The sequence below is a fragment of the Phascolarctos cinereus genome, unplaced genomic scaffold (assembly GCF_003287225.1).
Source record: "Phascolarctos cinereus isolate Bilbo 61053 unplaced genomic scaffold, phaCin_HiC Scaffold_5;HRSCAF=322, whole genome shotgun sequence".
NCBI lineage: Eukaryota > Metazoa > Chordata > Mammalia > Diprotodontia > Phascolarctidae > Phascolarctos > Phascolarctos cinereus.
Window position 1 is genome coordinate 46,646,394 of NW_027555958.1, and position 16,717 is coordinate 46,663,110.

Below are 16,717 nucleotides of genomic sequence, written 5' to 3' on the forward strand. Positions count from 1 at the left end.
AGAAAAACACTATCGTTGAATCTCAGAGTTGGAAAGGGCTTCAAAGATGGCCCATACCTCAGAGCCTAGGCCCCTGCCTGAACACACGACACTACAATATCCCCTGCAAGTACTGGTCCAATGTCCCCTGTCTTGAAGACCTCAGTGATAAGCAGCCCCTTGTCCCCAAGGGAGCCTGCTCCTCCTTTGGACACTTTCTTTATTAGGGCGTGCTTCCTTAGGTCCAGTCAAAAATCTGGTTTTGTTTGTTTTTGTTTTGTTTTATCAACCTCTACCTACAGCTCCTTGTCCTTCTGACCTCTGGGACCAAAATAGAACAAGTCAAAGTCCTCTTCTGTGGCATGAACACAATTAATATCTCCCTTGGTACAGTGGATAGAGCACTGGGCTTAGAATCAGCAAGACTCATCTTCACGAGTTCAAATCTGGCCTCAGACACTTCCTAGCTGTGTGACCTTGGGCAAGTCACTTCACCCTGTTTGCCTCAGTTTCCTCATCTGTAAAAGGAGTTGGAGAAGGAAATGGAAAACCACTCCAGTATCTTTACCAACCCCAAAAAGAGATCATGAAGAGGCGGACACAACTGAAAACGACTGAACAGCAACAATATTAGATTTAATAACTCTGGAAAGCGTGGTTTCAGTTGAATGATGACTGCAGAGAGTTATGAAAAGATTGAAAAGAAAGAAGGTGGAGGCATCTATTGCAGACAGTCTTCTCAAGAAATTTAGCCATGAAAAGGGAGAGATATGGAACAATAGCTAGAGGGGATGAACAGATCAAGGGAGGAATTCCTGAGGATGGAGAAGACATAAGCATGGTTGTAGGCAGTAGGGAAGCAGCCATTAGACAAGGAGACCTGAAAATAAGTAAGAGGGAGCATGATAGAAAGAGCAACAATGTACTAGACAACATGAGATAGGATGAGATAGGATCGCTTGTGTGCCTGGCAAGAAGGGCCACCTTCTCATGTAAGACAGGGGTGAAGAAAGAGATAGTTGGTAGAAGGCATCTGAATTATGTGAGATGAAGAGGGAAGGAGAAGAGGGAACTCAGCAAGTGGTTTCAGTTTTTCAGTGAAATATAAAGCAAGATTCTCAGCTGAGAGGATGGGAAGTGGAGGAAGCCCAGGAGGATGGTGCTGTCATTGACAGGGAGTCTAGGAATGGAGGTTGGTATAAGATTGGAGGCATTGTGCAAAAGCCTGGAGGTCTTCTGGGGAAGATGTCTGAGCAAATAGGTCCTTCCTAGCAGGAGCAAGAGGGTGACAGAGGTCCAGGAGACTCAGTGGAAACCAGTAGGCTTGTTAACCCCTAAGTGAGAATACAGAAAATGAAGCAAGTTCATTGGGTTGTGAGTATGTGTACCTCTGTGCCTGAACCTTGCTAGGAGTTATAGCCACATCTTCTGTTCTGCTGTCAAGAAGACACAAAATCAGAGAGACACACAGGCCAGGACTAGTATGGTAAGAGGCTGAGTGATGGTTTTTTAGGAACTTGAGTTCAAATCTAAGCTCCGCTACTTACTGCCTATATAACCTTGGGAAAGTCTCTTCCCTTCAGCAGAAAACTGGGAAAGAATTTTTACAACGTGTCTCCGATAAGGACCTCATTTCTAAAATATATAGAGAACTAAGTCAAATTTATAAGAATACAAGTCATTCCCCAATTGATGCATGCTCAAAGGATATGAACTGGCAGTTTTCAGATGAAGAAACTAAAGCCATCTATAGTCATATGAAAAAATGTGCTAAATCACTACTGATTAGAGAAATGCAAAGCAAAACAACCCTGAGGTACCACATCACACCTATCAGATTGGCCAACATGACAAAACAAGAAAATGATAAATGTTGGAGAAGATGTGGGAAAATTGGAACATTAATATGTTGTTGGTGGAGTTGTAAAATGATCCAACCATTTTGGAGAGCAATTTGGAACTATGCCCAAAGGTCTATAAAATTGTGCATACCCTTTGACCCAGCAATAGCACTTCTAGGGCTATATTCCAAAGAGATCATACAAATGGGAAAAGGACCTGCATGTACAAAAATATTTATAGCAGCACTTTCTGTGGTGGCAAAGAATTGGAAATTGAGGGGATGCCCAACAATCGGGGAATGGCTGAATAAGTTGTGGTATATGAAGGTAATAGAATACTATTGTGCTATAAGAAATGATGAGCAAGTGGACTTCAGAAAAACCTGGAAAGATGTGTATGGACTGATGCTGAGTGAAGTCAGCAAAACCAGGAGAACATTGTACACAGTAACAGCCACATTGTGCGATGACTAACTTTGATAGACTTAGCCCTTCTCAGCAATACGAGGATCTAAGACATCTCCAAAGGTCTCATGATAGAAAATGCTATCCACATCCAGAGAAAGAACTATGGAGTTTGAATGCAGATCGAAGCATACTATTGGCTATTTTTTTCTTCTGTTTTGTTTTCTTTCTTCTTTCTTGTGATTCCTCCTATTGGTTCTAATTCTTCTTTAAAACATGACTAATGTGAAAATAGGTTTAATAGGAATGTGTATATAGAGCCTACATCAGATTGCACACCATCTTGGGGAGGGAAGTGGGAAAGGAGGGGGAGAAAATTTAAAACTCAAAAGCTTATGGAAGTGAATGTTAAAAACTAAAAATAAATTAATAAAAATTATTTCTTTTTAAAAAAGAAAGTCTTATCCCTTCTCTAGGCCTCAGTTTCCCCACAACTTCTAATGTCCCATGATCCTGGGATACCAACACTAGATGTCACAAAATAAAAAGACACTTAGTCACCCATCTACGGGTGGAGCCAGGCTTTGAGCAGAAGTTGATTGTTAAATTGTCAGCGAGAGCATTTGCACTTCAGAAATCCCAAGTTGCTACAAATTGGTTTATTGTTTCCTTGGTTGTCTAGACCTAAGAAAGTGATGGAGGAAATGTTTGAAATGCTGATTGAACTTAAAAGTGTATAAAGTACATTGGGGGTGGGGGAAAGCCAGTTATTAAACATTGATCGGCACACCTCCGCCCCCATCTGAACCTAAAATTTGTGATGGGACGGAAATTCTCCAGAAGCTGGAGGACAAGGGCAAACCCTGGCCCTGGGCAAGAAGGTGGGAGCGAAAACAGATCCAGTGAGGGAAAGGCCCTGGTCTGGCCCTGCATAGTTAGAGCTGCAAGGAATATTTCCAGATGGACAAAAAGAACTTGGGAGTTTCTAACCCCAGTGACAAGGAGAATTCTTTCCTCTGACCTCCTCAGAAAGCATTTTTTGGCCTTCGTAGGTCAATAGACAACTGCACCACTGAGCAAGAGCCATACCGGCTGGGAGCAAAGCTTAGCTGCAAAAGGAACCCTATCAATTAGAAAAATGAGAAGGAGCACTAGACGGACAGGAGAGGGCAGCAGAGAGTCACACCAAAAACCATCTAGTAGAAGACCCTTCATATACAGGATAATAAGTGAGTGAGGATTAACATAGCCATTTGGAATCAATAGTTGCTCATTCACAGGTTTCCTTCTCATCCCTTTTTTCTTTTCAATAAAACTTTCACCTGTAACTTTAGGAACTCTGTTGTCCAGTTGTTTTTCAATTATGTCCAACTCTTCCTGACCCCATTTGGGGTTTTCTTGGCAGAGATACTTAAATGGTTTGCCATTTCCTTCTCCAGCTCATTTTACAGATGAGGAAACTGAGGCACACCAGGGTAAGTCACTTGCCCAGAGATATATTGCTTAGAAGTGTCTGAGGTCAGATTTGGATTCAGGAAGATGAGTCTTACTGACTCCAAACCTGATGCTCTATCCACTGCGCTACCTAGCTGCCCAAAGCTGTGACTTGAATACTGCAAATGGGGAGTTGGTTTCAGTATACTGGAGAGTCACGCACGTAGATTTTCCTAGGTTTCCTGAGTAGGGATATAAGAGTCAATACTATCAACATGAACTAGCCAATAATACAATAATAAAATTCAAAGCTGATTGATTTGCCAGACTCCAAGAGTTGTCATTGGTTTATTCTTACTGTGGCAGGAGGTTTCCAGTGGAGTGCCCCAGGAATTCATCCTGTTGACTATTTTTATCAATGATTTGGATGAAGGTACAGATGAAATGAATGTTCATCAGAGGTACAGATGATACAAAGCTGGGAGGGATACTTAACATGGATGACAGAGGCAGCATCCACAGAAATCTTGATAAATTGGATCTAATAAGACAAAGGTGCAGCTAGGTGGTTCAGTTAATTAGAGCACTAGGCCTGGAGTCAAAAAGACCTGAGTTCAAACCTAGCCTCAGACGCTTATTAACTGTGCGACGCTGGGCAAGTCACTTAACCACTGTTAATCCACCGGAGAAGGAAAGGGCAAACCACTCCAGTATCTTTGCCAAGAAAACCCCACTGACAGCATTGGTATGCCCACAAGATCACAAAAGGTCAGACACGACTGAGCAACAAGGTAAAGATTCGATAGGGATAAATGTAAAGTCTTATACCTGAGCTCAAAAACAAAATTTTACAAGTACAGGAGGCAAGGTTGAACAAGAATTTTTCAGAAAATGATCTTGGAGGTTCAATAGATTGCAGGTTCAGTATGAGTCAGTAATTTGATAGGGAGGGCAAAAAAGCGTCCAAGAACAAGGCAGTGACAGTCCTTCTGGCCTTTGCCCTTGTCGGACCCACCCCTAGAGCACTGCATTCGGTTTGAGCACTGCAGTTGAAGGATACTGACAAGCTAGACTATGTGGAGGATGATAAGCAGGGTGGGGAAGGATCTTGAATAATAAGTAAAATAAAGTAAAATAAAAGTCTGTTAAAGGAATTGAGACTATTTAGCCTGTGGAAGAGAAGACCCAAAAGGAACATGGTAACTGTCTTCAAGTATTGAAAAGAATTTTGTGCAGAAGATCGATGAGACTGTTAAGCCACAGAAAGCAGAACCAGGAATAACGGGGAGGGAAATTATAAAGAAGCACATTTAAGCTTAATGTTAAGAATAGCTTCCTAATGATGAGAGAAAATGATTGAAGCCAGGAGGCAGAGATGAGGAGGGAAAGAAGTCCAGGAGTGGGGTATGGCCACAGTGTCACTGGATTGCAGAGTATATGGAGAGGGAGAAGGGCATAAGGAGACTGGAAAGCTTATGATCGGCCTGGTTCTACCATCCTGGAGAACAGAATTCCTGATCTTTTTATTCAATTTTCTCAAAGGAAGTGATTAAGACTGACTAGGGGGAAAAAGGTTTGGTGGTTTTTTTTTTGGTTTTTGTTTCTGGGTTATTTTTAGGAATTGATAAGTTAAAGAATTGATAATGTTTCTCATTCTGAATGACCCAGAGGCTTTGGTCTAGGACCCAGTGAAAAATGCTTTTGTAATATTTTTGAAAGAGAGGGGTGAGGCATGGCTTACTGTGCATCTCCATATGGCACAGAAAGGCCCTTGGGCCTAGAGGCAGATATTATAATTGTACCCTGAATGGATTCCCCCCAGGAAATGATCATTATATTTAGGAGATACTATTTCCTAGAAGGAATGGAGAGATATGAATTGCCAATAACTATGTAAATCATAGGTGCCAAAAGCAGAAAGGCTAAGCCAACTAGGGATTTCCAGACAGCCTGGATTTGATGTGTTTCATACCCAAAATGGAAGGCCATTCATTCTGGTATGGCACACGATTGCTTGAGAATCCTGAATTGCCTCTTGGGGGATGTGGACTTTGCTAAAGAAAAGACCTCTGTGTTGAATTCTAAACTATAGTCCAAGAAGTGAGTGAAAAGTTTTCCAGTTGTAAGGAAAGACTGGAAAATAAATTATACTGTTGATGAAAAGGTTCATGACCTTAGTATGAATGAGTCATGATAGAGTTAATGAATAATACTTTGTACTGAGATGGACCAGTTACTATGCCAGGAGTCCTGTTTGCCTTGGCTTGCTTGCTGAGTATACAGTGATTTTCCATATTAAACTTCTAGAGATAAAGCCTTCAGAACCACATGACAGAGGAAGACAAGAAGACTATGTTGACCTAGTAGAGTTCTACCTATTTAAGTCAGCCTTTTTTACATCATGCACCCCTTTGACAGCATATTAAAGCCTATGAACCCATACTCAGAATAATGTTTTGTTGCTTATATTCACCATCGAAGGAAATGCAAATTTCCAGTTAGAGGTGGGTGAAAATAAGGCTGTAATTATTTTCCCATCCAGATTCATAGATCTCCTGAAATCTATCCACAGACCCCTTAGGGATCCTTGGACCCCAGGTTAAGAACCTCTGATTTAAGCAAAGAGTTCAAGTAAAAGTTTTCTCAGACACTGACTACTTTTCAACAGCTCATGGAAAGAAGGGATTGGCAATATGAGCTTCTTAGAGGGGCTGGTCTACCTGGATGAAAAAAAATTGTTAGAGCAGGAGGAGGGACTTCTGAATGCATTAGGCAGACCAGAGGCTACTAGTCTAAAGCTATCCATCCACTGAGAAGTTTCAGTTTTGCCCAACATCTTCAAATATGTGGTATCTCATAGTATCTCAATAATGAGTTAAGTACTGACCATGGTGGAAGTGGGGGGGGGGGAAGGCCAAGGAAGAAGCACTGGTCACACCCAGAGAACCATTATGAGATAAAGGCATGTCGAGGGTTTAAGTGGTTACTGTCCGAAATTTTTGGAAAAATTCTATCAACATTGCAAAACTTCTCAATGATCTTACCCATGGATTTGTGACTGGGCTGAATAACACCCACAAGGGCAGCCATAGCTTTAGCACAGAATACCTGAGAGGACTCACCTGCCTTGTCATGGAATTCATTGTCAGGTTCATTGTCAGGAATTCCAGCTGAGTGATGCTCCTGCTACATCATCTTACTGTCACTAGAAAACACAAACTAGCAGACTGATGAGAAGCAGCACTCTGATGGGTCCCTGAGAGGATGGGTGACTACATATTCTTTAAACTTGATATCCCCCGCCCACCACCCATCACTTAGCACAGTGTCCTACACATAGTAGGTATTTTTAAAATACATGCTGTTGCTCCTGCTGTTGTCAGGAAGTCAGTCATTTCCCTCTCCAAATTCCCTATTTCTGTTGCTAGCACCACCCTCTCTCCAATCACAAAGAGTCCCAACCTTGGAACTGACAATTCATAAAGCATTTATTCAGTGTCCATGGCGGTTAAAGAGCCAGCCTTGGAGCCTGAAGAACCTGAGTTCAAATCCTTCCTCTGACTCCTTCCTATTGGCTTTAAGCAAGTTACTTAAACCTCTCTATGCTCTGGGCAAGTGTCTAAGACCATAGATTGCAGAGAAGGTGCCAGCCTGTATTGGTAGAGAGAGTTTCCTGTATCAGTGAAATCACAGGTCCAGTCCCCATCTGCTATCCCTACTCTGTGCCAGGTGCCATGTTGGGTGCTGGCAATACAGAGACAAAAACGAAACAGCCCCTGTCTTTATTCCTGATTCTTCCCTCATCCTCAGCTCCCAGTTGCTAAGTCTCTTCATCTCCACCTAACCAACCTTTCTCCTTTCTCTTTTCTCCTCTCCACTACCATAACCTCCACCCTGTTTCAGGCCCTCATCATCTCTCACCTGGATCCTGGCAAGAACCTGCAATTAGCCTCCCTGCCCCTTGCCCCCAGCCTATGCCTTATCTAATGTATTCTCCACATGGCTTCCAAATCGTTAGTCTTCAGATGCAGATCTAACAATGTCTCCATCCATCTGGCCATACTCAAAAACTCTGGTTGCCTTTTCCCTCAAGGATAAAATGCAGAATACTCAGCCTCACATATGAACCTGTCCGTCTGGCCCCCACTACCTTTTCAGTTTGATTTCATGTTATTCCGCTTCACATACTCTCTGTTACAAACTGACCTGCTACCTGTTCTCTGCACGTGACATCTCACTGCCAGGCCTTAGCACAAGTGGATTCCTCCTTCCCTACCTATCCAGATCTAGAATGTGCTCCCCCTCTCAACCTCACAGAATTCTTAGCATTCAGGTGACCCTTCCCAGAGGTGGCCTTTCCTGATCCTCCCAGTGAGCGACTTTTGGGCCCTCTTTCAACAACTTTATGTTGCTTTGCATGTGTTTTATTTCCTTGTGTATGTATTGTAACCCCTCAGTATTTTCTCATTGTTGTCTCTGCGTTCCCAAGACTTGTACATGGTATGAATTTAATAAATGTTCTTTAAATTGAATTGAGGAAAGATACTAAACCAAGAGCAGCCCCTGTCAAGCCTCAAATTATATATATATATATATATATATATATATATATATATATATATATATATATATATATTACACACACACATATGTGTGTATACATGTACGTATGTGTATATGTGTATGTATGTGGATATATGTATATTCACACACACATATACTTCCCCTAAGGTAGTGGATAGAGCATTGGACCTAGAGTTAGGAAGACCTGAATTCAAATCCAGCCTCAGACACTTACATCAGAGCAAGTCATTTAACTTCTGTTTGCCTTTATTTCCTCAACTATAAATTGGGAATAATGACAAATACCTTGCAGGGTTAAAACTGTTTTAAGGATAAAATGAAATAATAATCGTAAAGCATTTAGTGCCGTGCCTGGCACACAGTAGGCACTTAATAAATGCTCATTCCTCTCCCCTCCTGGGCTATTACCTCATCACCACCACAACTACTTAGTAGTAACGGGCAGATGGAGGAATGTTACCTGCCTGGTGACATAAATATGGTGAATATGTGATTCTCTACCAAAGACAGACCTTGATAGCCTTCTGGGTTCCACAGCTTGTGTACTGGTCACTGCATTCCCCAAACAAGACAATTCATCTCTCAGCTCTACGAATTGTTATTGGCTGTCCTCCATTTCCAGAATGCTCTCTTATTAATCTCTGCCTCCAGGCTTCCTGTCTTCCTTCAAGTTCCAGCTAAAATCCTACCTTCTACAGGAAGCCTTTCCCACCCACCCCCTCTTAATTCTAGTCGATTGTTTCACATTTAGCCTGCATAGAGCTTGCTTATCTGTGGTTGTGCTGGCATGTTGTCTGCCCCATTAGAATGTGAGCTCCTCAAGGACAGGGATGGTCCTTTACCTTTCTTTGTATCCCTGGCTTAGTACAGAGCCTAGCACACAGTAGGGCTTAATAAATGCTTATTGACTGACTGACTGTGGTCAAAACTCTTCTCCCCCATAAATTAAAAAACAGGGCATAGCAGCAGCAAGTTATGCTTGGATTCTATGGGCAGCCTATGGTGCTCTGAGAATGAATGAAGATGTCACAGATGCAGCAAGTAGGTGATGCCTGGCCCTGGAGCAGACTGCAGCCTGTGGAGAATGGTAGGTAACTAAGAGAGTGTGTACAAAATCTACTAGATGTGACTGTACTAGGCATGAACATCATATACTCTCTCCCCTCACATTTATTTATTTTTAATTTATTATAATTTAATTTTAATTTAATTAATTTAATTTAATAAGGCAAGCATTTTTATAGCATATTATAATAAAAAGATGATTTCACATAAAACTGAAAATCCATTATGTACAACTTACTATTCCTTTTAAATATATGATGAAGCTATCATGTTAATTTCTTTTTTCTTTTTTTCTTCCCACCCCCACCAAATGGGTATGTGTGTGTATACACACACACACACACACACACACACACACACACACAGGTGTGTGTATATATGTATGTAAATATGTAAAATTATTCTATATATAGTTCTTATCAGTTCTTTCTCTGGATGCAGATAACGTCTTTCTTCATATGTCCTTTATAGTAAATTTGGATATGTATAATAGTCAAAATGACTTATTCACTCAAAGTCACATTTAAAACAATATTTCTGTTTCATATATTCTTTATATCATATATACATATATCATAGACTATATAATGTTTATATGTAGACAAATGTTTTTTGTATGAACACGATAAAATGAGATGACATTTGTAAAAGTCCCTTGTAAACCTTCAAGTGCTATGCAAATTCTAGCCATTATTATTTTTATGATTAATAGTAGGACATGGATAGGGAGTGCACCTGTGATTTCATTGGTATGAATTTAGTATGGATAGAGTTTCGGCAGGAAATAAGCATTTAAGTCCTACTATGTGTCAGGCACTGTGCTAAGCTTAGATGAGAAGAAAGGTGAACTCTCAGATGAGAAAACTCCTTCCACCAATACAGAATGGTACCTTCTGATCATGGAAGGTTGCTCAGAGCAGAGCACAGAGACCTCAGCAGGCTTACAGCACCTCTAAGTGCAGTCTGAACCAGATTAAAATGTAATTGAGAAAGATTTAACAAAATACACGAAAATCCAATAAAATGTAGTAATGTTACATTTTAAAACCAACTCTATATGTGACTCTCAGGGATCTTTATGGATAAGTGGTCCCTCAGCTTTATTTGAGTTTGACACCACAGCTGCCTCTCTGTAGGAACAATATCTGGTATAATTTGCGGAGATTATCAATTTGTTACCTAGGATAGCAAATGTTGCAGGTGCTGAGCTCTCCTCCCCTTCCCTCTTTCCCATTGAATTGCTTGGGAAAACCAAAGGTGAGAACCAGATGATTTGCCTGCCTGAGGACTGCTAGAAACACAGACCTCACCCTAGGCAGGACTGGTGAATGGGCCAAGACTTTTGATAGCTATGCATGATCAGAATAATCCCACCCAGGTCCTTAAGAGAGATGACAAGGGAGAAAATGAGCTGCCTTGCTGGCTCCTAAATAATCCAGGAATGTTTCCTTGGGTGGGAGATGCTCCTCCCAAATGTCAGGCGGGAAAAGGCATCAAGATTTGTAGTTATCATATCAGAACACAGAATTGATAACTGACTCTCTCAAAGCTGGATAATGAATTAAGTCCTGCTTTCTGGGGATACTGGTATATAACAGAGGCTGCCGAGAGCAATGGATGCACTTATATTTCCTGTCAAAACTCTTTTTTTTTTACCCCCTTAGTAGCTAAGACTATGCCTAAGGGAAGAAAGACTACTCCATAGAGGAGGGTTTTTTTTACCTTTTTGAGCAAAAGAACAACTAAAGGAGAAAAAGGGCTACCTGGAGAACCCTGTGGGTAGCTAATGGTAAAAGTGAGAACCACATGACTAGAGCTATGTTAGAACAGTTGGAAGGCAGCAGAGAGCTATGAGCCCCTACCCAGCCCCTGGGTACCACAACTTGAGAGGCACCATCCTATCTACAACTCTAATTGACTCAGGAAATTCATAAAGCTTCTCAAAACCATAAAGAGTGAATTAAATCTTTGGAACTAATCATTATGCATTCATAGTTTTCAGCTTTGTTTATCTCCCCCCCAACCACCTTTTTGTCAATAAAATTTCCTTCTATAATGTTGTGAATTGCTGGTTTTCAACTGAGGAGCCAGGAGAGTCAGTCTAGAGGAGAACCTCTGACACACTGGTTGGTGATAGGTTCATGTCCTTGTTACACAGACGGACTTAGGGTGGCAAATCCTGACTCTAATACTTTACTATCTTAAGCAAGTCCTTAAACTTTCCCTTCTGGGCCTCAGTTTCCTTACCTGAAAATGGGGATGGGGCAAGGCGGTTTGGACTAAATGACTTCTGAGGTCTCCTCCAGTCATCAATCATCAAGAATGTTTTAAATACCTACAATGTGCTGGACGCTGTACTTTCAGCTGCAGATCTATAATCTTACAATGTATCAATTCTTTAAAAAAGAATTATTTTAAGCCTTCCTAAAGAAAATCTTTACAGATTATAAATTCTATGAAGGCAGGAATCAAGGCTTTTCTGAATTCTTTACCACTTCCCACATAGGATCTGTACACAAATAGATATTAAATAAATAGTTTATGAAAGTACAAACTCATTTCCTGATTTTTGAATATTATTTACACTTTTCTTAATGACTTGGAACCATCATTAGGATCTTTAGTTAGCTTAGTGTTAGAATTCAATGATGCCCTCCAGGCTTCTTCAGGTGTTTAGGGACTGGTTGCCCTTATCTGAATGTATCAAGGACAGTGTCTCCAAACTTTTCTAATAGCACACATTCCATTGCTAAAACAAAGTTCAGCACAGAGTCACAATATAGGTATATTTATTTTTAAATTCTATGCCTGCTAAAACAACTCTGAGGTACTACCTCACACTTATCAGATTGGCTAATATGACAGATAAGGAGAAATGATAACTGTTGGAGAAGATGTGGGAAAACTGGAATACTAATGCATTATTGGTGGAGTTGTGAACTGATCCAATCATTCTGGAGACCAATTTGGAACTATGCCCAAAGGGCTATAAAACTGTGTATACCCTTTAGATACAGCAGTATCACTTCTAGGCCTGTGTCCCAAAGAAACCACAAAAAAGGGAAAGGGAGCATATGTACAAAAATAATTATAGCAGCTCTTTTTGTGGTGGCAAAGAATTAGAAATTGAGGGGATACCCATCAATTGGGGAATGAATGGTATATGAATGTAATGGAATATTATTGTTCTAGAAGAAATGATAAGCAGGTGGATTTCAGAAAAACCTGGAAAGACTTATATGAACTGACACTGAGTGAAGTGAGCAGAACTAGGAGAACATTGTACACAGCAACAGCAACATTGTACAACGATTAACTATGATACACTTAGGACTGCTCAGCAATACAATGATCTAAGACAATTCCAAAAGACTCATTGTAGAAAATGCTAACCACATCCAGAGAAAGAACTATGGAGTCTGAATGCTGATCAAAGCACACCTATTTTCACTTTTTGTGTTGTTTTTTCTTTCTTATGGTTTTTCCCTTTTGTTCTGATTCTTCTTTCAAAACATGTCTAATGTGGAAATATGTTTAAATATGATTGTACATGTATAATCTATATCAAATTCCTTGCTGTCTTGGGGAGGAGGAGGGAGAAAAATTTGGAACTCAAAATTTTACAGAAATGAATGTTGAAAACTATCTTTACGTGTAATTGGAAAAAATACTATTAAGGAAAAAAATAAAAATAAATAAATTCTATGCCTACACTACTGAGATAATATATTATGTACAAATTATAGAACATACATCAAAATAGAATTTTTAAAATATGAGATAAAGATGTTAAAGACACTATTATAAAATTATTTTTATTTTATCTATTACCAATACAAAAACTATTTTTACTTTTACCATAAAATGTCATTTTATAAATGAAAACAATATAATTGGATATGTTTTATTATTTTTGAAAGTTTTTTTTAACACTTTGTGACATAGTAACTCAAAGGTTTGCTTCTAAGTTTTATTTATTGCAATGCTTGCTGAAAAAAAGGTGTCCAATGAAAAGACATAGATCCAAATAGAAGTACATCATTGGCTGTGTTTACTAACGATATGTGTTTCTCAATCCTAATAACCATTGATGCAAAAGCTTTTGTTCAAATCTTACTAAAAAAAAATTCCTCCTTCTGATATCAATCAGTTGTTCTTGTAAACTAATCAGAAGGTGGTGTATTATTATATATTTTTTACAATAAACAACAGTTTAAAATCCAGTGAAATGTTTTAGTTGGAAGATTTTTAACATGTTAGAAAATTCTGTTTCCTAGTTTTGTAAGTGTACCTATATGAGAGTTTTAATATATGACACAGTTTTGTTTTAAGCAACAAGGGAAGACCTGAGTGCAAATCTATTCTCAGACACTTACTAGCTGTGTGATCCTAGGCAAGTCACTTATCCTGATTGACTCAAAAAAAAGGGGGGGAAAGAAAAGTCTAATTATATCACCATCATTGGGGTTGTTTTGTTGTGTTTTTGTTTTATTTTGTTTTGTTTTTGCTTCCTATATAGCTAATGGGCTCAAGTTAGGAGTAGAAACCCCGCCATTCACTTTTTGCTCGGGGCTCACTTTATTAGCATTATCTTTCATTTAGTATTTCTCAGTAGGAATCTTTTCAAGTCGTCCGACTTCGTTAAAGTTAAAGCTAGATAATATATTCCATAAATCCACTTAACCGGGCACATAAACTTCTATGCATAACTGTCCTCTGAAAGCAAACAACGAGAGAGGGTTGTTACAGTGCTAATCTTTCTGTGTTGTGGAGCTGTCTTTGATCCGGCTGACCGATGACATACAGCACATGACTGTCCGTGATATGGGATTAATGAGGGCATTGGTTTCAATCTATACATTCATAGTCGTAAAGCTTAATTTCTTTCTTTAGATAACACAAAACAGAGACAGCAGTTCTGTTTTGTTCCAGCCCATCGGTGGCTCCTCTTTCGTACCCCGAAGGGTGTGCACACTCCACTTTGGAGACCACTGCCCCAGGTGGCCATGGTTCTCTAGTTCCGTGTTTTTGTGGTTTGTTTCTTCCCTCAGGCTATCACTTCTTCCTGCTGTAACCAGGTCTCTCTTGCTTTCATCTGACAGCCTAACTTTAAGTATATTGTTTGGGCAAAAGCCTGATGCTAGCTTCACCTGGATATGGGTCACATGACAGGTGTTTTCTTCGCAGCAACTCAGACTTTTTTTTTCAATAGCTCTGCTCTGGATAATTAATTCTATCTTCCGGATGTTTTTCCACGCCTTTTGCAGTGCAGTGGATATGTGGTGTCTGACCCCTCCCCACTCCCCTTTCCTGTTCCCTTCTTTTTTCTCTCTGGGCTGGTTCAATCATCCGACCTGCCCTCATGCTGGCAGGCCAAGGATTCCAGAGTGAGTGTGCATGCTGCAATAACACTCTCTGAAGGGTGCAGGAGCTAGACTTACACTACTCATAACTGGGGCTCCTGAGCCCCCACTGGTACACTTCCCATTTAACAAATCAGCCAAAATGAGCTCAATTATCTCAGAAACACTTATTAAACATAAGGCAAAGCTAGAATAACATAATACTCCTCCTGTAAACTGAGGGTACATTCTATATTCAGTGTACAAGTATCCATGGAGCAAGGGGAGTGGACACAAGCTTACTGAAACATAGCAGGAAGGTACATGTATAAGGAACACTTGGGCTTGCAGCAATTACAACTCTGGATTACAGGCTTTAATGTCCTTTATCAAAGCTAATCTGGGGGCAGCTAGGTGGCACAGTGAATAGAGCACTGGCCCTGCAGTCAGGAGGACCTGAGCTCAAATCCGGCCTCAGACACATAACACTTACTAGCTGTGTGACCCTTAACCCCGTTGTCTAGCCAAAAAAAAAAAAACCAACAGACAATTTGCACAAAAATTTACTAATGGGTAGGCCATTTTCTCTTCAGATTTAAAGTTTTTGTTGTAGTTGTAGAGTTTCTTCACCGGAAGTTTTCTATACCAATAAAATAACAAGTGTGGATTAAATATGGGAAGCATCCCCGTCTGGATTATCTCTCCTAACTCCCCTCTAATAGGCAGGCTGGGTCCCTAGAAAGCAATGACTGCTTCTCCCTTCAGGATTCTATCAATAACCCTGAGGGGCTGTATCTTCTACTAGACATGGAAACCAGATGTTAGATCTCTGGTGTTCTTCCAAACACTTAAAGCTCCCTCGGTCACAACCTGTTCTATTCCATCTCTGATACTTATTCATCTAAAATAAGGAAATAGACACAAAAAAGACAAAAAACAAACAAATAAAAACCCACTGCGCAATGAATTTGTGCTCCCATGGGGGCTGGGTGGGGAGACAGGCCAGCTGCAGCAGTACCTGTCTCTGTGCAACTTTTCCTTAGAGGCTCACAATACTTCCTCCTTTTCAGTGAATGCTGCCAGGAAGATAAAGCTCTGTTCATTTGTGTTTAAAAAAAAATACCTGCACATGGTCTGGGAAAAGGCACTATCCTCATACATTTCTAGAAACAGGCTCACCAACTATTTACGTAGATTGACATCAGGCACATCATGTTGCACATGTTCAAAGAACTGGGATTTTGTTGGCCAGTCTCCCATGTTGCGGGGAGGAGGGGAAAGCTCTCATAGAAAGCTTGGGGTCAGTAAGAGTTTCATAGTTTCTGGAAAGCAATCCAGCCTGCTCTCCTTTTCAACTCTGGCCTAAATTAGTGTCCCATTTGTACCATTTGGGGTGTGTGTGTGTATACTGTTGGAAAGATCTATAGGCTGTTCATTCAGATGCATGTTGAAACTACACAATAAACATTTTCATCCATTTGGTCTTCCCTGTGTGGACAGACAAGTTAAATTTCTTTGAGTGATTAAAAATCTCTCAGGAGGCTTTGCAATGTTTTGGGATTTGATGATATCATCTACAAATAGGAGCATCTGGAGGTCTTCACTCTCCTTAGCGTGGACCCTTGCTAGCTCTCCATTACAACAGCAAATACTTTTGGAGAGCAAACATCTCTGCTTGATGCCTCACCTGACGCTTATTATCAAAGGGTCACCCACCAGGGTAATTTCTGTTGTTACCTCTTCCAACAAATCCTGAAAGATCTTAACAGACAGATGGGAAACACCTCGTAAAAAGGGCCCATTGCTTGATTAAACCAAATGCTTTTCATAATCCGCAATAATAACTATAGTTAGCATTTATATAGTGTTTTAAGGTTTGCAAAGTGGTTTACAAATAGTATCTCATCCAATCCTAACAATCTTGGGATGTAGGTGCTATTATTATCCCCATTTTACAGATAAGGAAGCTGAAGCAGACAGATGTTGGTATCTGAGGGTGGATTTGAATTCAGGTTTTCCTGACTCCAGATCCAGAGCTCTATCTGCTGAGCCACCTAATTGCCTCAA